This window comes from Capra hircus, chromosome 5, assembly GCF_001704415.2.
Source record: "Capra hircus breed San Clemente chromosome 5, ASM170441v1, whole genome shotgun sequence".
In the NCBI taxonomy this organism is placed as follows: Eukaryota; Metazoa; Chordata; class Mammalia; order Artiodactyla; family Bovidae; genus Capra; species Capra hircus.
The window spans coordinates 110,327,280-110,349,955 of NC_030812.1; the positions used below are offsets into that span (position 1 = coordinate 110,327,280).

At 42.5% G+C, this 22,676-nt stretch overlaps 1 protein-coding gene across 4 annotated transcripts in view; it reads left to right on the forward strand.

Annotated features, from left to right (window-relative positions):
* Positions 384-22,676, forward strand: part of TNRC6B (trinucleotide repeat containing 6B) — a 261,231-nt gene continuing 238,938 nt past the window's right edge. For 2 of the 4 annotated variants that reach the window (XM_018048800.1, XM_018048801.1), the window contains exon 1: positions 435-677. The gene's annotated coding sequence lies outside the window, so the exon portion shown is untranslated. The other 2 variants (XM_018048802.1, XM_018048799.1) reach the window with 2 other exon arrangements.

The window sequence follows — 22,676 nt, forward strand, 5'->3', positions numbered from 1 at the left end:
TCAGCACTTCTGAGGGGATAAATCAAGGAGCCGGGACGTATAGATTCCGTTATTAGGCAGTACTGGATGAAGAGAGGAGCTTAGGGGGAACAGCGCGAGGGCGAGGCACTAATGAACTAATAAAAGGAAAAAGACGATGGTTGCGCCAACTGAGCTCGGCCGCCATCATGCTCTAGTTTCCCCTTCGCTTCTCCGCGTCCGCGACCGAGGAAGCGGCCTCTGGGATGCCGAGGGGGTGTGTCCCCGAATGATTGGCGCAGGCAGCTCAGCCAATCCTAGCTCGTCAAACGGAACGCATTTGACCAATGAGGGGCGACGGCTGCGGCGAGGCATTGGAGGGGCGGAACGGCAGCTTGACGGGCACAAAAGCCAGCCAGTGAGGGCCGGCAGCATCCTCCCTGCGGCCAATGGAGTGGGGCTCTGGGCGGGGCCCCGAGTGTTTGTGTTGTGGTTTTGGGGGAGGGAGGCGGAGGGGAAAGTTTGTTTATTTTGTTTTTAGTTTCTGGGGTCCCCGTGTTTCTCGGAGGTGAAGCGGGAGGGATTGACCCCCTCCCCCGAGCCTCTCAGTACCCCTACTACGTCGCCTCCATAGCCTGCGAAGGAGCGGGGACCGCGCGCATCGCAGCGCATCGCCTCACAGCGGAACGCCGCGCACTCGGAGCCGGCACGGCTCGGCGGTGAGTGAGGACCGACGGCCACCGCCGCCCTTCCCCTCCCCCCGCTCACCGCCCAGTCAGAGCCGGGCGGCCGGGTGGGCGAGGACGTCCGCGGGAGCGCGCGGCGCGGGGCCGGCCTGTCAAGCTGAGGTGCAGCGTGTGCGTGTCCTCGCGAGTGAGCGCGCGCGGCGGGGAGAGGGCCGGGAGGGGCGTGAGCGCGCGCGGGGCCGGCGGGGGCGGCGGCGTTGGGCACGCGCTCCACGGGGCGGGCGTCTGGTGGGTTTGACCCCCGGGCGGGGAGGGACGCTGGCGAGGTCCGCGCTCGGGGCAGGGGCGCCCGGAATGGCCGGGTCGGGGCGGGCGGGCGCACGCGGCGGCGGCGGGCGTCACGCGCCGGCAGGTGTGAGCTGGGGGAGGGCTTCCGGGTGGGCCGGTCAAGTCGAGTTCGCTTCCCGTCGCCGGGGCACCTCGAGGCCGGGAAGGGGTCCCCATCGCGGCGGAGAGCCGAGGCCCACGGAGGCGCGTCGGGGCCCCTTGCGCGTCAGGCCTCGGAGCCTCCCTGTCCCCACCTGTGTGCAGGACCTGCGTGACAGAGTGAATGCGCTCCCCTGCCCAACCCTGGCCGGGGGTCCCAACTCCACCCCTCACCCCGGAGCCCTGCCTGTGTGGCCTCCTGAGTCGATTAACTCTTCCCCAGGGAACGGAGGGCGAGGAGACTATCATCGGACGACCAGCCAAAAGTGTTTTCTGCCATTCCCTGGTCCTGCGCCCTTGGTTTCAAACTAGTGGGTTTCCACAGTGGGCTGAAATGGACTATGTAGTGGCTGAAGACACCCAATAATGGTAGCCTCTTGTCAGTGACCTTAAGGCCCAGCCCATCCTCGGTTATTTGAACACCAGGAGTTAGTCTAGGTCTTTTCAGGCTCCCTGCTTTTTCACGTATCTGCCGGCTGCACCTTTACTTTTTAGCCTCGGTGCTAAAGGTTGAAGCCAGGCATAAGGTGAATTCAAGTTGGCGATTTGCTTACAATATAGGCAAAATACAGAACAAAATTACCCAGAGATGTTCTCCATAGTCAGTGAATAAAACGTTGTTAATTACTGTTCCCCTCCCCCAATAGTTAAGCACACAGAAATAAGATATATAGAAATCTTACATTTTAGCATTTTGTGCAAGTTTAACAATAGCTGCTGTTTTCTTCCTAGTTGTGGGGAATTTCAATAGGATGATAGTTTCCTAATGATTCGGGTGGCTTTGGCACTATGTTTAGCTTTTGGTAGTGTTATGTAAATGGCCCTTAAAAAGCAGAACTTTTAGCACGTTGACACCTCTACCGTGTGCGTTGTCTCACTAGGTAGGTAGTAGAAGAGTCGTGAATGTAGTAGGTCCATACACTAAGGCAAGTATCCAGAACACGAATCAGACTGGTTTGTTCCACTTAGAATACAGTGATGATGTGATGCCTTTAAAATAATTTTTTAGTTCTTGACTCTTTTTAAGTGCTTGTCCCAAACATTTGAGCAGAAAAGTTTCTGAAGGGACTAAAGGAGAAGAAATTCCCAAGCGGCTTTTCTAAGGTAGCACATAAATGTCATGCCCTTTGGGAGGTGGGTTGGGAAATATTTTTGTCCTCATTCAAATGGAAGCACTTAAAAATCTTTTAAATCAGAACAGTGCCATTTGTTCAAATGGTAATGATAACGTTAGCTAACTTTTTTTTTGGTGTGCTTTGCCTATGCCAACCTGCTTATATTTTTTACCTAGTACTTACCTCAAGCCTGTGAGGTCGGTATCATTACTGTTTTATGGATGGGAAAAACAGCCTCCAAAAGCCATTGAGCTAGGAATTAAAGGGCATCGGTTTAGTCTTCAGTCTGATTTCAAACACTATGCATGTTCCATTTTGCACCCCCTCCCAAATTATCCAGAGGAAGAAATTCAGAAAGGACACTGAGAAGCAGAAGGGGATGGGAAAGGGAAATGTGACTGATGATGAGGTTCTTCATATCTAACTTAAAGATTAATGAAACTCATTCTTAATTTTTTAGAGATTAGCATTTTTGCTGCTGTTACATCTAAGCTTTGTTTTAATTTCTTCCCTATTTAATTAAATTAAAGTGCCTTTATTTCAGGGGTCAAGGCTTTCAGAGCCTTTTGCGCAGGTCTACAGTTTGATACGTTGCTCTTGTCAGTTAATCCTTCCAGGAACCAGGCATCATTCAGTTTTGTATCCAGCAGGGTGCTTGATACATATAATAGGAGCACAGTAAATGTCAGTTTACTTAAGAAACAGTTTAGAATGTCATGACTTAGGGTTCATTTTAGCGGTTTTAGTTTAATGGGACAGTAAAGAGAATAGCTCATGTGCTAAAGGCATGTTCTGGAAGAATACTTAAATGGAGCAGTTCATAGAGCCTGGGAAGTAAATTTTTTAATTTTGAAAATTTCTGTTATTAATATAGTAACATTCTGAATGTTAACACATGTACAGATTCATATAACCAGTGCCACAATCAGGGTACAGAATGGTTCCATCACTCTCCGAAGACTCCCTCATGTTCTGTCCCTTTTGAGAGCCCTGAATTCTGTCCAGGAGAGAAACACTGAGGATCAGACTCAGGCTCGTTTTGCTTTTCTTTTTTTTTTCCCCTCTTTTCAACTACTTGAAAATGTTATTTACTTTTGGGATTTAAACTGTCACTTCTCTGTGTGTTAACCTCAGTATCCATGTCTGATCTGTCTTCCATTCTCTAAAACAACATCCATATTTACCTTCTGGAATTCTTCCCTAGTGCTTCATACTCAGTATGTTTAAGGTTGTGCCTCCCAGCCACTGTCTCCCAAATCAACTCTTCCATCAGATTTTTCTATATTTTTTGGTGGTGCCATCCTTCTCCCAACCTTGCAACCCTGGAAAACTTGAAAGTGAAAGTCGCTCAGTCTTGTTCGACTCTTGGTGACCCCGTCAACTATACAATCCATGGAATTCTCCAGGCCAGAATACTAGTGTGGGTAGCTGTTCCCTTCTTCAGGGGATCTTCCCAACCCAGGGATCGAACACAGGTCTCCTGCATTGTAGGTGGATTCTTTACTGCTTGAGCCACCAGGGAAGCCCCAGGGAAAACTTGGGGCCTTATTATCTTTTGGCCATGCCACACAGCATGTAGGTTTTAGTTTCCTGACCAGGGATCAAACCCATGCTGCTAATGCAGGCAGCATGGAGTCCTAACCACGGGCCCACCAGGGGAGTCCCTTGAATGGCCTTATATTATTACACTCTTACCCCAGACCAGGTATGTTGCTATTCAGCTACAAATGCTGGCTCCTGCCCCTTTGCTCCCAAGCCAGCTTCTGTTCAGGAGGCTGAGCAGACAGAACACAGGTGGCTGAACACTTGGAACCCATCAAGATTGGACCACTTCCCTGATCAGAACCCCTCACGGCTTCCCATTGCACTTGGATCCATTCGGGATTTATTTTCTATCCCGTGAGGCTGTGCAAGATCTGGCCTTCGCCTGCCTTTCCAGCCTTCTCACACCTTTTTTATGACCCACGTGCCTTCTTGACATTCTGACTACATAGCCTTTCTTTCAGTTGTCTGAATTACCCAAGCCTTTTCTAGCCTTAAGGTTTTTGTGCACAGGACTCTCCTGGCCTGGGCCATTACTCCCCCTGGTCTTCACCCACCTGACTTCAGGGTTCACATGAAATTGTCACTTCTTCAGAGAGTCTTTCCTTTATGACCTCATCCCACCACTCCCCTCCCCCTCAGATCTCTCAGAGCTTCCTGTTCTTTTGTCATAGTTCTCACCACTGTTTTTGATTCAGGACCATGTCTGTTTTGTTTCCTGTACCTCCAGAGCTGAACCAAGGACTAGGCATACAGCAGACTCCCAGTAAATATTTGTTGGCTGTGTTGTGAGTCTGGGTGTTTGCTTTTATAATTTATTGCTATCTTGTAGCTTTTGGTAGCCTTCCTTTCTGCCTCCTACCTACTCTGAACTTGATCCCACTGGCAGAGGTCTTGCCACAGAGAAAGAGAGATCTGGAATCGCTAAAGAGGACACCGATTTTGTTCTCCAGAATGGCATCTCTGCCTGGGAGCCCTTCGCACTGAGCCAGATGAGATCTAACCTAACTCTAAACCGGAGTTGGGCTCGCTAGTCCGCTGAGCAGTGCACCTTGGTCATCCAGGCTCACGTCAGTGCTTGCAGCTGTTCCTCTTCCCTCACCTCACCCTGCTCTTGGTTTTTCCCTCCTCTCTCCACCCAGCGTGGGACTTCTAAAGACCTTGTACACTTTCCAGCTGAACCCGCTTACCCTTTGACATTTGCCGGCCTTTTGACATTGACAACCGCCTCTAGTGTCTTGACCCTACGGATGGCCCCCACACTCCTGAAACAGGGCTTCGTTTATGTTTCCTGCCCCCTCCCCAAATCTACCACAAGCACTTAGGTTTAAAAACATTCAATAGTGTTTCATAGCCTCAAGGGATTAAACTCTGTAGCTTGTTATTTAAAGCTCTCTGGACCAGCACTGTGCAGTAGAAATAGAATGCAAGCCGCAGATGTGAACCACACATGTAATTTTAAATTTTCTAGTAGCCACATTAAAAAGGTAGAAAGAAAGGGTGAAATTGATTTTCATAACACTATTTACATCGAGATATCCAAGATGTTATGTAAACACATAATCGGTTAAAAAAACATATTGAGGTGCTTTACATGCTTTTTTTCATGTGAAACTGAAATCTGGAGTGTACTTTTCACTTAATACATCTCAGTTGAGACTCACCACATTTCCAGTGCTCAATAGCTACATGTGGCAAATGGCTACCATGCCGGGCAGCACAGCTCTGAACCGTGTCCTTAGCATAGTTGGAGGGCTATACTGGGCTAATTGCCACCACTGGCTTTTTGGTAATGCTCTTCTCCTTCTTGAAATCAGGTCCTTATCCAAATATGTTAACCGTCCTTGCCGAGAAACCCAGAAAATTGAGTTCTCACCATCTCTTAGCCATTTTAACATTAATTTTTTCATGTAGCAGTTAACTTACAATATTTATCAGTTTGTATTATAATCAGGGGTAGTGTTAAAATATTCAAAAACTAATAAGACATGGGAATAGGTGCTGATGAATTAGAACTTGTGGCAGCTGTGTTCTCATCTGTGTGTACCTGCTGAATTATAGCTCTGATTGTCCTGGGATGTGTATTATTGTCTGAGTTCCTTGAAGGCAGGCTTTTGTCCTACTCAACTTTGCCTCCCTAAAAGGACTCCTTACCTGGCTCATAGTAGATCAGTTCAGTCCAGTTGCTTAGTTGTGTCCAACTCTTTGTGAACCCATGGACAGCAGCATGCCAGGCTTCCCTGTCCATCACCAACTCCCAGACTTGCTCAGACTCATGTCCATTGAGTTGGTGATGCCATTCAACCATCTCATCCTCTGTTGTCCCCTTCTTCTCCTGCCTTCAGTCTTTCCCAGCATCAGGGTCTTTTCCAATGAGTCAGTTCTTTGCATCAGGTGGCCAAAGGATTGGAGTTTCAGCATCAGTCCTTCCAGTGCATATTCAGGACTGATCTCCTTTAGGATAGTCTGGTTTGATCTCCTTGCTGTCCAAAGGACTCTCAAGAGTCTTCTCCAACACCACAGTTCAAAAGCATCAGTTCTTCAGCACTCAGCTTTCTTTATGATTCAGCTCTCACATCCATATGTGACTACTGGAAAAAATCATAGTTTTGACTATACGAATCTTTTCAGTAATGTCTCTGCTTTTTAATGTGCTATTTAGGTTTGTCAGAGCTTGCTCCTAGTAGATAGTCTATAAATATTTTAAACCACTGAACAAATGCTACCTTGTACTTTGTTTTATTCTTTGTGCTACATTTTATCTTTCCAATTAGAAACCAAAATACAAGTGCTTTGAGGACAGAGATCATGAATTATGAAGGACTAGATGGCAGTTTCTTGATTGTCTTCATAGGAGAATTTCTTTTGAATGAAAATTCACTTAAAAAAAATAACTGTTTAGAAGTTGTTATGGGTTTTCAGGCTGGGCAGATAATGAAGGGTGACTTTAATTTAATGAAACTTAAACTTTCCTTTGTGGTTTTGTAAGCTGGCTGTGAAAGCAGCTTCAAAAGAAGAGCTCCTTGGAATTAATGCAAACTCTTCCAGTTAGGGGCATGTTTGGTTCCTGGAAAGGACCTGAACTAGAAGTGAAAAATCCTGGGTTGGTTTGTGTTGTAGACATATACTTGAGTGCCAACTATGTTCCAAGCACAGGAATGATTGAAAATTCAAAAACATAGTATGAAAAAGTACGGCTTTAACACAAAGATGATCTGATTAATTCTTTCTAGGAATATGGAATTTCTCTTTGCTGCTGTATACTTTCCTCATTTCTAGCATGGACTACACTGTATAGTGTTTCTAGCACTCTCTTGCATCAGATTGTGAGCTTCTTAAGAGCAAGACTTGCATTCATCTCTGAATGAATGCACACACTGTACTGCGCCTGCCATATTGTAGGCACTCAAATGTTTGTTGAATAAGTATCTTCAAATAAATTAGTTTGCAGAACTTAATTTTTTCCCTTGTGAGTAGGGAATTCTCTGCCTCAGAGAATTGTAGAAACTGCAGAAGGAATAATCGCTTAAGACTATGTGTCTGTTCTGTATATGTTATGCCTCAAATATAAAATATTTAACTAAGAAACAAGTGTAACTCTAATCACATGTCCTCCCTACTTAAACAGTGTCCCCCAAACACTGCCATCCACCCTCTGGAATATAAACTTCACAAGAATAAGCATCTGATCTGTCTTGTTCACTAAATGCCCAGGGAAGACCGTGCCTCATTTCCTCTCCTTTTTTCCTTTGTTACCGATACTCTTGTCACACTGACCTTCTGGCTCCTGAAATGCGTATCCCCTCCCTGCTCAGGATCTCTTCTTTGTGCTTGCCATTCCCATGGTCTGGAAGCTTTGCACCTCAGGCCTAGTTGTTGCCTCTTCAATCCTTGGAGCCCTGTTTATGTGTTATTTATTAAGCACACACCACCGCACCCCCCAGTAGAAGTGCTCCTTTTAAACACTCAGAGCACTTAATTTAATTGTAATTAAGTAATCATTTAATTTGTATATTGTTTCCCTGCTAGAAAATAGCTATGTGAATAAAAATGCCTTGTCTGTTTTGCTCACATTTTTATCACCAGTACCTGGCACCCACTGCAGTATTCTTGCCTAGAGAATCCCCATAGACAGAGGAGCTTGGCAGGCTGCAGTCCACGGGGTCGCAAAGAGTCGGACACGACTGAGCAGCTCAGCACGGCACAGCACAGCATCTCCCACTGTAAATTACACATAGTAGGTCCTGAATGAAAAATTTTCAAATAAATTAGGAAAGAAAACAGAAAAGTATCTCATTCTGATGGTTTAAATAAATATATGGGGGCAGGGAGGGGCTTTCCATTTTAGGTTGTCTCTAGGGTCTATTTTTTTCTTAGTTTCTACCTGTAATAGGTAAACATTTCATTATTATAGAAAGAATATTGTAATAAATTTTAATTTGTATGAGAATTTTATCCAGTCATTGTAGAGTTGGGGTTTTCTTTTCTTTTTTTTTTTTGGCCGTGTATGGGATCCCAGTTCCTCAATTAGGGACTGAACCCAGGCCATGGCAGTGAAAACCTGGAATCTTAACCACTAGACCACCAGGGAACTCCCCACTGTAGAGTTTAATGAGTATCTTTTTAACCCTTTATTAGTAGAAATGATCAGAATGGTTATTCCTTTAAACACTTTTTTATGTGGTCAGTACTTACTTGACTACAGTTGACGCTGAATGTTTGCATGTGCACTGTGTGCTGAATGCTGGGTTAGGAGCTAGGACTACAGGGACGGGATAAGAGATTTTTGTTCCCAAGACACGCACAGCCAAGTGGGCAAGGCGGACACAGATGAGTGCCATTTGGTGTTGTAAGTGTTATAGTAGACATTCAGGGGAGGGGGCAGGGGTGAAAAGGAAAGTGGTCCACACAATTAGAAGTCAGGAAAGCCTTTCCAGGGAAGGTTACATTTACACTCAGTCATGGAGGAAGAGGGCATTTCAGGCAGGGCAAACAGCCTACACAGAGGCCCGAAGGAGCATATTTAGTATAAGGAGAAGCTGGCACAGTGGTGTGCTTTTATAAAGCTGGTGTCAGGGTACAGGGCCAACAGCTGTCTTACAGACCTGTAAGTGACATGTCAGACTCAGATTACACTACATTTCAGAAGTGGAGATAGTCTTAGAAATAATTGTGATTCCATACATTTAAATTCATAAAGGCATTATAAAGTACCATTCAAAGAAGCTAATCATAAACCAGAATGATGCTTGTCACTTCTAATTAATATACTTGCTTGAATATAGCACCTATAACTAGGCAAATGATTTCAGGTGGAGTTAGAAAGTTGTGACTCATTCAAGCTTATCCAGGAGCAGAGTACTCTTGCCTGGAGAATCCCGGGGACTGAGGAGCCTGGTGGGCTGCAGTCCATGGGGTCGCTAAGAGTCCGATACGTTTGAGCAACTTTACTTTCACTTTTCACTTTCATGCATTGGAGAAGGAAATGGCAACCCACTCCAGTGTTCTTGCCTGGAGAATTCCAGGGACAGCGGAGCCTGGTGGGCTGCCATCTGTGGGGTCGCACAGAGTCAGACACGACTGAAGTGACTTAGCAGCAGCAGGAGCAGAGAAGCATAAGTTGGAATCAAGATTTCTGGGAGAAATATCAATAACCTCAGATATGCAGATGACACCACCCTTATGGCAGAAAGTGAAGAGGAACTGAAGAGCCTCTTGATGAAAGTGAAAGAGGAGAGTGAAAAAGCTGGCTTAAAACTCAGCATTCAAAATACTAAGATCATGGCATCCGGTCCCATCACTTCATGGCAAATAGATGGGGAAACAATAGAAACAGTGACAGACTTTTATTTTCTTGAGCTCCAGAATCACTGTACATGGTGAGTGCAGCCATGAAATTAAAAGACACTTGCTCCTTGGAAGAAAAACTATCACCAATCTAGACAGCATATTAAAAACAGAGACATTACAAGATCCATCTAGTCAAAGCTATGGTTTTTCCAGTGGTCATGTATGGATGTGAAAGTTGGACCATAAAGAAAGCTGAGCACCGAAGAATTAATGCTTTTGAACTGTGGTGTTGGAGAAGACTCTTGAGAGTCCCTTGGACTGCAAGGAGATCATACCAGTCCATCCTAAAGGAAATCAGTCCTGAATATTCATTGGAAGAACTGATGCTGAATCTCCAATACTTTGGCCACCCGCTGCAAAGAGCTGACTCACTGAAAAAGATTCTGATGCTGGGAAAGATTGAAGGTGGGAAAAGAAGGGGACGACAGAGGGTGAGTTGGTTGGATGGCATCACCGACTTGATGGGCATGAGTTTGAGCAAATCTGGGAATTGGTGATGGACAGGGAAGCCTGGCATTCTGCAGTCTAAGGGGTCACAAATAGTTGGACGTGCCTGAGCAACTGAACTGAACTGAAGAGCGGAGAGTAAAGGAAGTCACCTCTAGATTGCTGAGACAAGTGCTGATCCACCTCACAGGATCAGATACTGAACCAGTCAAAGGGATGATGTCAGAAGGGATTACCTAGAAGGGCCTCCAGGTGCATGTACTGGGAAAGATGATTTCTGCAGCTTGAAATTCTAGTTTTACTTAACCTGTAAGTCTAGTCAGAGCTATGGTTTTTCCACTAGTCATGTACAGACGTGAGACTTGGACCATAAAAAAGGCTGAGCACTGAAGAAACACCAAAAAATTGATGCTTTCAAACTGTGGTGCTGGAGAAGACTCTGGAGAGTCCCTTGGACTGTAAAGGAGATCAAACCAGTCAATCCTAAAGGAAATCAACCCTGGATATTCATTGGAAGGACTACTGCGGAAGCTGAAGCTCCAATACTTTGGCCACTGATGCAGAAAGCCAGCTCATTGGAAAAGACCTTGATGCTGGGAAAGACTGAAGGCAGGAGGAGAAGAGGGCAGCAGAGGATGAGATGGTCAGATAGCCTCACCAACTCAGTGGACGTGAATTTGAGCAAGCTCCAGGAGTTAGTGGAGGACAGAGGAGTGGCGTGCTACAGTCCATGGGCGTTGCAAAGAATGTGACACAGTGAATGAACAACAAAAAGAACAACATAAACCTTTAAGTGGTTCACCGAGCCAGCATTAGCTTAATTTGATTCTCAACTAAAAGTGTAGAAAGGAAGAGTCATTGGATGGAAATTCAGCCCATTTTCTTTCAGTTTACACCTGTTTAGTTTAATAACTCTTTTTCAGCCCTGTTATTCTTAAGTAGTGCCTCCTTTTCCCCAGTTCACCCCAACTCTTACTGTCTTTCATCCTGTTGTCATTGTTAAGTACAATTAGGAGATGTCTGGGCTTTGTTGGCTAACCAGTGTTTCTCAGATTTTCATATTCAAAACTTGATAGTTTTCAGAAAGAGAGGTGACTAAGCTCTAGTAGTGCTGATCCCATTCAGAAGATGATAATTAACCTATTACAAAGTCGATTGCTGCAAACTTCTGTGTGTTCGTTTATTGACCTACATTACAAGGAGCTACGGAGATAATGGATGGTAGGGAAAATGACACCAGTGAATATAGTTTATTTGAAGATGTTTGGAGTGAAAAGAAAGGAGAAAATGGAAGCAGAGTGAGGCTGAGAAGGCCACAGCGTCTTGAGGTAAGATAGAAAATCTATTTAAAGGTGTAGAAATGAGACAGGAGGAGAAGCAGCAAGGCAGAACCTTTAAAAGAATGACTTAGCTGTTAAGGATATGGCATAAACTGAGTAGAACTGATTAGGTCTAGAATGGCATCAAGATTCAACTTCCAGTAGACCCTGAACCTCATTATACACTCATGGTAATATACTAGCATATGATAAACGACACGCCTGCAGGCACCGTGACAGTTCTGACGCTGACCATAAAAGGGCAAAAAGTGGGTGGTGGCCCAATTCCTGGAAGTCCCTGCCCCTTCCCCCTGAAATAGTTGGAATAATCCTCCTACCCGCTAGCTTACCCAGCCCATAAACACTGAGCACCCCATATTTTGTGGCTGCTCTTGACTTTTGAGACAGCCCACGCTCTGTGTGCGGAGTGTGTTTCTACCATGGTTGCTCACATTCTGAGACGGACTACATTCTGTAACTGGAACGTGTATCACCTTCAATAAACCTGCTTTTTAGTTACTGTGGCTCACTCTTGAATTCTTTTCTGTGCTGAGCCCAGGCCGTCGCTTGGTGGCCCATCCCAGGAACCTGCCCACAACCTGGATCTTGACCATTTTCTCATGCCCCATATTCCTGCAACCTCTTTACAAAGGATATTGATAAATCATTTTAGTTATCACTTTGCCTCTTGCTGAATTCCTTCTGCGCTGAGACATAAAGAACCTGAGCTTCATTAAGTCCTGAGATGAGTTACGCAGTTTCAGTTGGAAGATCGTGGGTTTGAGTCCCAAGTGAGGTGCAATTTCAGGAAGCACCCAGGAGAGCGGAGTGATAACTAGGACACGTTCCTTGTAGTTCCTCCACAGGAGAAGCGGGAGAAGTCAGGAGTCTGCTCTTGGATCCGTAGAGCCTGAAACAAGCTTATCCACTTTGTTGCTTTTGTGGCACTCACAGAATGGTTTGCATGCAGTAAGCAGTACTAAGAGATAAATCCACCAGATTGGAAGGAATTATTAATTGTAGCTTTAAACTTGTTCTAGTTACTGTATCATACTCTCTGTATTAATGACAGATGAACATGTTTATTATTCCTGTATTTTGTGAGTAGTACAGTTAATATTGTTTTCTTTCCCCAGAAGTGTTAATTACATGTATACATTTAAAATGTACCACAGATTTTTTTAAATTTATATATTTTTTGCATATTTACTGGGCTGTGCCAGGTCTTAGTTTCTTTCTTAGTTGTGGCACAAAAGATCTTTGAGTTGTGTGGCATGTGGGATCTAGTTCCCTGACCAAGGACCCGGGCCCCATGCATTGGGGATGTGGAGTCTTAGCCACTGAACCACCAGGGAAGTCCGTGGCATGTCTTCATTTTTCAAACCTAGGAAGAGCCTCCAAAAGTAGGAGAGGTCCAAGCTCCCTGACTTAGGCCCGGGTCGGTGCGTTGCAGGAAAATGGGGCACGAGAGGCTGGTTATGTTCCAGGTCTCGGATGAGTTCCTGGGATCAGCTGCCAAGGTGAGAGTCCTTGACTTCACACAGGAAAGAATTCAAGAGTGAGCCATGATGAAGTGAAAGTAGATTTGCCTAAGATTTGCACTCCACAGACACAGGGTGTTTGGTCTCAGAAGGCAAAAGCTGCCCCCAGATACGGGGTGGTTAGTTTTTATGGGCTAGATAATTTCACAGGGTTCTAATGTGAAGGAATGAGTGAGAGATGAAGCCCAGGTCTCCTTAGGAGCTAGGTGTTTTTCCTTCAGTGAAAATCTTGCTACTGGTGTATCATGCTCAGTAATATCCTTTCCATGAGATATTTTACCCAAATATGTTATCTCTTTGAGACTTCTATTAATAAGTAAACAACTCTACTTAGATGTACCATGGACAACAGATTTTAAAACAGTTTCACCAGCTACTCTTGTCAACCTTACTTTCTCTATAAAAGTTTTATAGTTTTATATGAGGTGTTTAACATTTATGATGTTTTAATTTTGCAGTGTGACTCTATACCCGTAAACCAAAGAGCACACTAATTATAGATTCCTGCTTAAACCATGCAGGAGGAGATCCCTTTCTGCCCCCACATTCCTAATGTATGGCCAAAACATGGGCCCACAGGGGAAAGCATTACTTTTAAAACACCAAGAGAATTGGTGAAAGGGCTCTTTGTGGAAATAACAAAACAAGAGAATGAAAATGCAAAAGGCATCACAATTCAAGCCAGTAAGGGCTGGTTTGAAAACTTTAAAAAGGGGACCCTGTGCCCCACACAGAGCTTGTGAGGCAGCCTCAGCACTTCGTGACATCACCCTACGCTTCCCGAAGCTGCCAGAGCCAGGGCTCCACACCGAGGCAGCGTGTTTGCTTCTGAAGCAGAGGCCTGCCAAGCTTGTATTCACTGCGCTTAAGCACACGTATTGAATGTCATTTTCTCTTGTTTGCCTTTCATTTGGGGCGCCATTCAAAAGGTAACTCTGGAGGCTGGAGATGGGTCTCTGCTTCACTTCCCTAAATGATTTGCTCTCTTGATTGAGTCCCCTCGTTGGTAACCATCTTCCCAACACCTGCATCTTGAAACCCCGAAATGCTGCATCTTGAAACATTGCCATGTCTTGTAGCTCTTTTCTCTATAGTTTTGGACTTGGAGCTGCTCATTTTTTGTTTTCATGCCACCATCTTGCTTCTGAGTCATCCTCAGGCTATGTGTGGATTATTAAAATAGCTTCCTGTGCCTCATCCTATTCCTAGTTTCCCTCCAGAAAACATTTCCTATGTACTATTTTCTTTTCCCTTCTCGATCAACCTTTCTTATTCTGTGAAGTTCAAACCTGTGTGTCTGACCCAGATCCTTTAATACTTCCATCTATCAGCTCTTGTTCCCTAGAGTTCTTTGCCCTTTCCCCTACAATCTTTTCTCTGTATTTCATGTGATTTTCTCCCTTTTTGTCCCTGTATTTTATAAGGGCTATGCATTATGTAAAATATTCTCCTTTGTTTCTGGATTCCAAACCATTTCCCTTCTTACTCTTAAAAAACATTCTCTAAACTGTCTCCCTGGAAGTATGTCATTATTAAAGACCTCTTCATTTAGATACAGTTTGTTTTTATTGATATGATTGTGACACTAATGAATCAGATAAAGTTTGCTAATTTCATTCATTACTTCTAGTGACTTTTTTGTAATCATTTTGTTTTTCTTCTATACACAATTATATCATTTACTGAGAATGACAGTTTTGCTTTCTAATCTTTGAGTTCTAATTCTTTTTTTTTATTATTTATTTTTTATTTGGCTGCATTGGCTGTTAGTTGTGGCATGCTGGATCTTCTGTTGCAGTGCATGGATTCTCTAGTTGTGGCACACAGGCTCAGTAGTTTGGTATGAGGGCTCCAGAGTGTGTGGGCTTTGGTAGTTGTAGCACACAGGCTCTTTAATTGTGGCATGGGGGCTTTTTAGTTGCTTTGTGACATGTAGGATCTTAGTTCACTAACCAGGGATTGAACCCATGTCCCTTGCATTGCAAGGTGGATTCTTAACCACCGGTGATGGTTGTTCAGTTCCTAAGTCATGTCTAGCTCTTTGCAACCCCATGAACTGCAGCATGTGAGGCTTCCCTGTTCTCTCCCAGAGTTTGCTCTAACTCAAGTTCATTGAGTTGGTGATGCCGTCCAACCATCCCATCCTCTGTCACCCTCTTCTCTTCCTGCTCTCAATCTTTCCCAGCATCAGGGTCTAATCCCTTGAATCTATTTGTCACTTCCACTCTAAAATCATAAGGGTTTTGATTTAGGTCATACCTGAATGGTCTAGGGGTTTTCCCTACTTTCTTCAATTTAAGTCTGAATTTTGCAATAAGAAGCTTGTGATCTGAGCCACATTCAGCTCTATGTCTTGTTTTTGCTTACTGTATAGAGCTTCTCCACCTTTGGCTGCAAAGAATGAAATCAGTCTGACTTTATATTGACCATCTGGTGATGTCCATGTGTAGAGTCATCTCTTGTTTGTTGGAAGAGAGTGTTTGCTATGACCAGCGCATTCTCTTGGCAGAACTCTGTTAACCTTTGCCCTGCTTCATTTTGTACTCCAAGGCCAAACTTGACTGTTACTCCAGGTAATAGTCACTTGACTTCCTACTTTTGCATTCCAATCCCCTATGATAAAAAAGGGCATCTTTTTTTTCGTGTTATTTCTAGAAGGTCCTGGAGATTGTCATAGAACCGTTCAACTTCAGCTTCTTCAGCATTAGTGGTTGGGACTGCCAGGGAAGGTCCCTGAGTTCTTTCTTGTCTTGTACTGGCTAGGACCTCAAGTACTATGTGCTAAGTTGCTTTCGGTTGTTTCTGACTCTTTGCAACCCCATAGACTGTACCCCACGAGGCTCCTCTGTCCATGGGATTCTCCAGGCAAGAATACTGGAGTGGGTTGCCATTTGCTCCTCCAGGGGATCTTCCTGACCCAGGACTTGAATGTACGTCTCCTATGTCTCCTGCATTGGCAGGTGGGTGCTTTACTGCTGGGCTTCCCTTGTGGCTCAGCTGGTAAACAATCCACCTGTAATGTGGGAGACCTGGGTTCAATCCCTGGGTTGGAAAGATCCCCTGGAGAAGGGAAAGGCTACCCACTCCAGTAACTGGGCCTGGAGAACTCCATGGACTGTATAGTCAATGGGATTGCAAAGAGTCGGACACAGCTGAGCAACTTTTACTTTCACTTTTCTTTTCCGCTGGTGCCACCTGGGAAGCTCTCAAGTACTATAATGGCAGTAATGTAAGCAAGTGACAAATGTTGGAGAGGATGTTGAGAAAAGGGAACTCTCATACACTGTTGGTGGGAGTGTAGATTGGTACACCCACTGCAGAAAACAGTATGGAAGTTTCTCAAAAAACTAAAAATAGAAATATGACCTAGCAGTTCTACACCTGGGATATATGAAACAAACAAACAAACAAAGAAAACGCTAACTTAAAAAGATATATATATCCCAGTGTCCCTAATAGCAGTTTTTACAATAGCCAGGATATGGAAACACCCTTAGTGTTCATCCACAGATGAATAAATGAAGATGTGGTATATACAATGCAGTACTACTCAGGGATTAAAAAAATAATGAAATGGTGCTGTTTGCAACAACATGGATGGACTTAGAGGACGTGCTGCTTAGTGAAGTAAGTTAGAGAAAGACAAACTGTATAATATCAGTTACATGTGCATTTTATAAAAGTAGTGAATATAACATAAAGAAGCAGATTCGCAGACACAGAACTAGTGGTTACCAGTAGAGAGAAGGAAGAGGGGAAGGGCAAAATAGGGGTAGGAGATTAAGAGTTATAAACCACTATATATAGAATAGAATAAGTAAGCTACAAGAATATTGTGCAGCAAAGGAATATAGCCAGTATTTTATAATAACTATAAATGGAGGATAACCTTAAAATTTTACTGTGTTGTATCCCTGAAAGTTACATATATTATACCTCAACTACACCTCAATTTTTTTTTAAAGTGATATAAATGGGCATCTTTGGTTTTCCCCCAGACTCAGAGGGAAAGCATTGTGCCATTAAATGTGATGTGTGTGTTTTTCCTAGTTACTCAGCCAGATACTCGAGGAGTCCCCTGCAGATCTTTGGAGTTCTGTGTCTGTGCAGCTCTCTTCTCTCCAGTACTCCTGTGAGCTACAAACTGTCGCTGCCTTGGACTTCCCAGTATCTCAGCTCCATCTCCTCAACGAAGGGCGGTCTCTGAGTTCTACCTGGGTTCCCCTTCCCTGTGCTTTGGGCTGGAGACCTTCCCTAGGTAGCAGACTTGGACAATTATAGGGCTTAATTAGCTTGTTTGTTACTGTCTCTCAGGAATCACTGTCTGTCCTTCCTTGCCCAATGTCTGATATTTTGAAAACCATTGTTTTCTATATTTTGTCCAGAATTGTAGTTGTTTCAGGTGCAAGGGTGCATCTGGTCCCTGCTACTCCCTCTTCTCTGGAAGTGGAAGTGCTGCCTTTCCTGGAAACATTTGAGGAATTATTTCGGAGTTGCTTCCAGAGTATGAGATATTCTTTGGAATTTCCGTAGGGGAAAATCTTCATTCTTTCAGGGTGGATATGATTTTAGGGAGCAACCAAGAGTCATTTTTAAGGTCTGATTAAATGATTTGTCTGGGTAATACTGTTTGGGGTCCAAAATGATTTTGAGGTAATGAGGCAAAGTTCCTTGTGCAGTTTGTAAACTGTTTTGGAAGCAAAATAGGAGTTGCAAAATATTTTCAGTGATGGCAACCTGATTGAAATAAATATAAACCTTTTCAGGGTATATATCTTGAAAAGTAACTTTCAGGTGAATGTTTCTGTAGATTGGTTGGTATATATTTAATATCAGTCTGTGTTTACAACTGACGCTTAATTGCTTACTAAAGCTTTCTCACATTGTTTTTATGTGATACTCTCTCTCCAACTTGATTATAAACTCAAGGATACCTGGATACTTTTGTACATTCCTTCAGTACACTGCACTCCTAACTGTGGAAGCTTCTTAAATCATGAGAATAAACTAATTTCTGTGTAGGGAAACCAAGATCACCCTGTCAAAATACATTGCATGATATAAAAGGATGTAAAATTTGGTTTTGATACAGGTACACCATTATTACATTATTAATACATCATGATTTAAATTTAAAGTAACTTGTATCAGATGTTGGATTCCAGTTATATGAGCACGTATCTGTATCTTTCTTACACTGTAGGAATTATGTGAATGACCTAGTTCAAAAAGATGCCTTGAATCTGGATCTGTTATGTAATTAACCAAGGGATATTCTTAGACCCTAGTAGATTGGTACACGCACTACATTATATGCAACCTTAATCACTAGGCATGATTCTTTGGGGGTGGAGGTAAAATTTCTTGTCTCACAGTCTTTGTTTTCTAGCACCTAAAAGCCCCATTATTCCCAACTTCACCCCTCCATTAGGAAATAAGGACTTTTTAAACATATTCTTAATGGATTAAAATCTTAGGTTTTTAGCTTTCAACTTTGATATTCTTTAACTTTGTGTTTTTAGTTAACTGAATTTAGAGCTTTATGTTTCTTTTATAGTAAATCTGTTAATAGTGAGTTTGGAAACTCTTTTACTTACAGGATGTCCTCTTGGCTTGCTCTTTATCCTTGATGCTCCTGTACCTGAATATCTTTTTGTTGTCTTCTTTTTTCCCCTCCTTTTCCTTCCACTTCTGTTTTGTTTAAATAAAAGGGAGATTACTATGGGAAATATTTCTTTTTCTTACATATAAGATGAACTTCTAAAAATCCAAATTTACCCTGAAATTTTTAATTTTAATAAATTAAAAATTCCATATATCAGTGATGTTCTCATATGTACTCTTTCTGATGGCCACATATTTTTCTTAGATAGTACAAACCACAATTTAGTAAATAATGCTTGTGAGAATAGCATTATTCTTTGTTTCTGTGATATAGCAATGACCATGTTTGCTACTAATACTGCTTTAAGGAGTGTTTTCAGTTATTTTTCAATCTTTAATTTCTTTGAGTAGTATAACTTTGTGAGTGCTTCCTTTGGATAGAAGCCCCAGATTATTTATTTGGGTCTTCCCAGGTGGAGCTAGTGGTAAAGAACCCACCTGCCAATGCAAGAGATGTAAGAGGTGCAGGTTTGATCCTTGGGCCTGGAAGATCCCCTGGAGGAGAGCATGGGAACCCACTCCAGTATTCTTGCCTGGAGAATCCCATGGACAGAGGAGCCCTGTGGCTACGTCCATGGGGTCACACAGAGCCAGACTCGGCTGAAGCGACTTAGCACGCCCACCACCTCACACATTAACTGAACGGGATTCTCACTGCTTTTGTGTCTACCAGTTGTGAAATGAGGTTCCTGCTTGCCTTCATTGTTTCTAGCATTTGCTAGTTCTGGATATGAGAGAGAGTTGGGGAGGAAGGAAGGATTTGTGTATGCTTAAAAAATAAACCAGTTTTATTTCATGTAGATACCAGGGTTTAAAATATAATATTGTACTTACGTTTATTAAAATGTTCATTCTATCTCTGTTTTCACATGACATCTTCTAAGTTACTCTGCATTGTAATTAACTATAGGTTCTTAATAGTCTTATGTTTTAATTCTGGTTTTAATCTGGCCTTATTGTTTTCTCTCTGTAATAGAGACTTTTGAGTTTTGCAAGCTTTGTTATCATTTGTCATTTAGTCATATATTATAATAGAATTGATATATAACTGGACTAAAATATTTAATTTTCCTTACTTGTATATGTTCGATTTCTTGACTTTTGTGTTCTGTTCATTGATAACTACTTGGATTGTGTGACTTCTTTTTGATTTTGATTCTTCTAATGATTTAAATTGGTACTTGTTAACTTTTAATATCTGTGTTCCTCTTTGGTACATTAAAAAAAAATCCTATGCCCTTTGTTTTGGGGGTTTTTTAAACATAAAAAGAAAAAAAGCAAATTGACAGAGATCTGCTTATTTTTAGTTTTACTGTCTTTACCCCATTCTGATACGTCTAAGGGATTCTTGCCCGCTGTAGTAAATTTAATAGTCATCTGAGTTAAATTCACCCATTCCAGTCCATTTTAGCTCACTGATTCCTAAAGATGTCGATGTTCACTCTTGTCATTGCCTGCCACCACCCTCCTGTCAAAGACTGGTTTTAGCGTTGCCTTCAGAGAGAAGTTGACTTAAAATAATATTGAAGTGGTATAAAATATTCTAACTAATAATACATTTATAGAATTATAGATATTCAAAGTAGTATACTTTGATAGTGATAAGTTTTAATTAAAATTAATTCATTCAAATTTATAGGAATATTTTTAGAAAGATACATATTTTGATAGAGATTGACAGGACTGTTTTAATAAAAACCCATTTTTACGTTCATAGTCACTTATTGGAAGTTCTAAGGGCCAGCTGTATTTTAGAATTCAGAATTAAAAAAAAAAATTTGGAAAGTTTATGAGGTGCGTTTACAGTCTGTATGTAATGCCCCTGCAGAGTCAAGGGTGGCACTCTATAGTCAAATACATTAATATTTCGGCAGCCAAAGCCATGACTATTCTTATTTTAGTGGATAGACTCTAAATAGTTTAATGTCAGTTCAGGTCAGATTTTGCTTCCGATTAAGTTCAGATCAAGTTTTACTACCAAGGAGTGATAGAAAATCTTTGATTCTCAGAAATTTTTGTGGATTTTGGAATTGTGGGCTAAGGGATTATGGACCTGTATTTTCTTTCTTAGCTCTAATATTTGGTTACTTTTGCTACCTTCAGAAAAAGAAACCTGCTTTCCTTTTTTTCTTCTACAGGATATGAGATTAAATCTGTTCTCTCCAGGCCAGTTAATAGAAATTAGGACACCTCTTCACAGAGCTCGACACCTTAGGCAGCTGTCACTGCCACGTGACACTACCTACATGGTATTGGCTTTATGTGGAGAATCTCACAGTTCTCATCTCCAGTCTCCTTTCTGAGTGCTTCGTGGTAATAAACAGTAAGGAAGAGACAGTTAAAATGTGCAGTGCTTCATGTGATACCTATCCTGTCTCACGTACAGTCGGATTTCAGAAGGAGCAGCTTGTTCTCTGAGGACTGGCCTTTCTTATTATCAGCTAATGGTAGCCTAAACAATAAATCTTTCCAAAAAAATACATGCTTATCGTAAAACAAAAATTCATATGGTACAGAAGTATAAGGAAAAAGCAGACGTTTTCTCCTGCCCTGTGGTGCCCTTCACCCAACCAGCTTTTAAATACTTGTTTTGTAGCTGCTATAGGGGTTTGGATCCTTTTTAACCTTTTTTTTTTTAGTTCTGACTTTCCAGGAGGCAGTTTGGGAAATTCTAATTAATTATTAGAATTTTAATAGTAGATACTATAACCCAATTTGGACTAGTTTTGTGTTCTTTTTTTATGTTAAACTATGGAGATGACCTTTTCTGTTCTGGCTGACCTGTATAAATTTTGTTTCTAGAGCTGTTGGTTCAGACTGCATAGTTTTGAAATGTTAGACGTGTTTTGAATGTTAATTGTTCCAAATTGCGGATGTCTATTAGCCACACATAGGAGTGAAAATTCAATTACTTACTGATTACTTAGCAAATGTATTTTTTTTTTAAGTCAAAAAGCATACATAGTATTTGACAGTGCACACGTACTTTTAAGGAGCCCTTACTTTTAAGAAGGAGGATGTTGGCTCATCGGCCAAGTCAGTGGTTCTCAAGGTAAGCATCTAAGCAGTGGGATGCAGATGGTCCCAGAAGTTATTACTGAGCACATTATTGAAATTGAACCACAGCACACCAGGCCTCCCTGTCCACCAACTCCCAGCGTTTACCCAAACCCATGTCCATCGAGTTGGTGATGCCATCCAGCCATCTCATCCTCTGTCGTCCCCTTTTCCTCCCGCCTTCAATCTTTCCCAGCATCAGGGTCTTTTCCAATAAGTCAGCTCTTTGCATCAGGTAGCCAAAGTATTGGAGTTTCAGCTTCAACATCATTCCTTCCAATGAACACCCAGGACTGATCTCCTTTAGGATGGACTGGTTGGATCTCCTTGCAGTCCAAGAGACTCTCAAGAGTCTTCTCCAACACCACAGTTCAAAAGCACCAATTCTTCAGCGCTCAGCTTTCTTCACAGTCCAACTCTCACATCCATACATGACCACTGGAAAAACCATTGCCTTGACTAGATGGAGCTTTGTTCTTAATCCATGATAAATATAAGAACACAGTACATCTGAGCGTGAATGTCCTTCTGGGGAAAGTGTCGATTTATGTCTTATATGGAATCCAGATTGTTGTGTTGTTTGGTTCAGCACACATTTATGAAGTACTAATCATGTCAAGAACTGGCTTCATAGCACCGAGATAGAAATTGCTGGGACATTCCAGGGGACTGTCCAGAGACATTAGAAAAAAAAAAAATTGAGAACTACTTTTCCTAAGTCATAATGAGGCTGTTAGGCGTATACCCTTGTAAATGAGGGCATACCTGAAAAGTATTGGCTGAAACTCAACTTAAAGTCACTCAGTTTGATATTGCTTGGTCCAGATCCCTAAGTGGCACTTCCTTCATCCTAGCCATCCCACCCTTGTTGCCCCATACTCATGTACACACAGGGTCTGTTTTTTGCTGTTGTTGTTGTTTTCCCCAATTTTTGTGCCTGGCACCATATATATATATGCCAGGACAGGAGAAAAAAATAGTCGTTCGTGTCCTAGGTTACTTGTTTGCCAG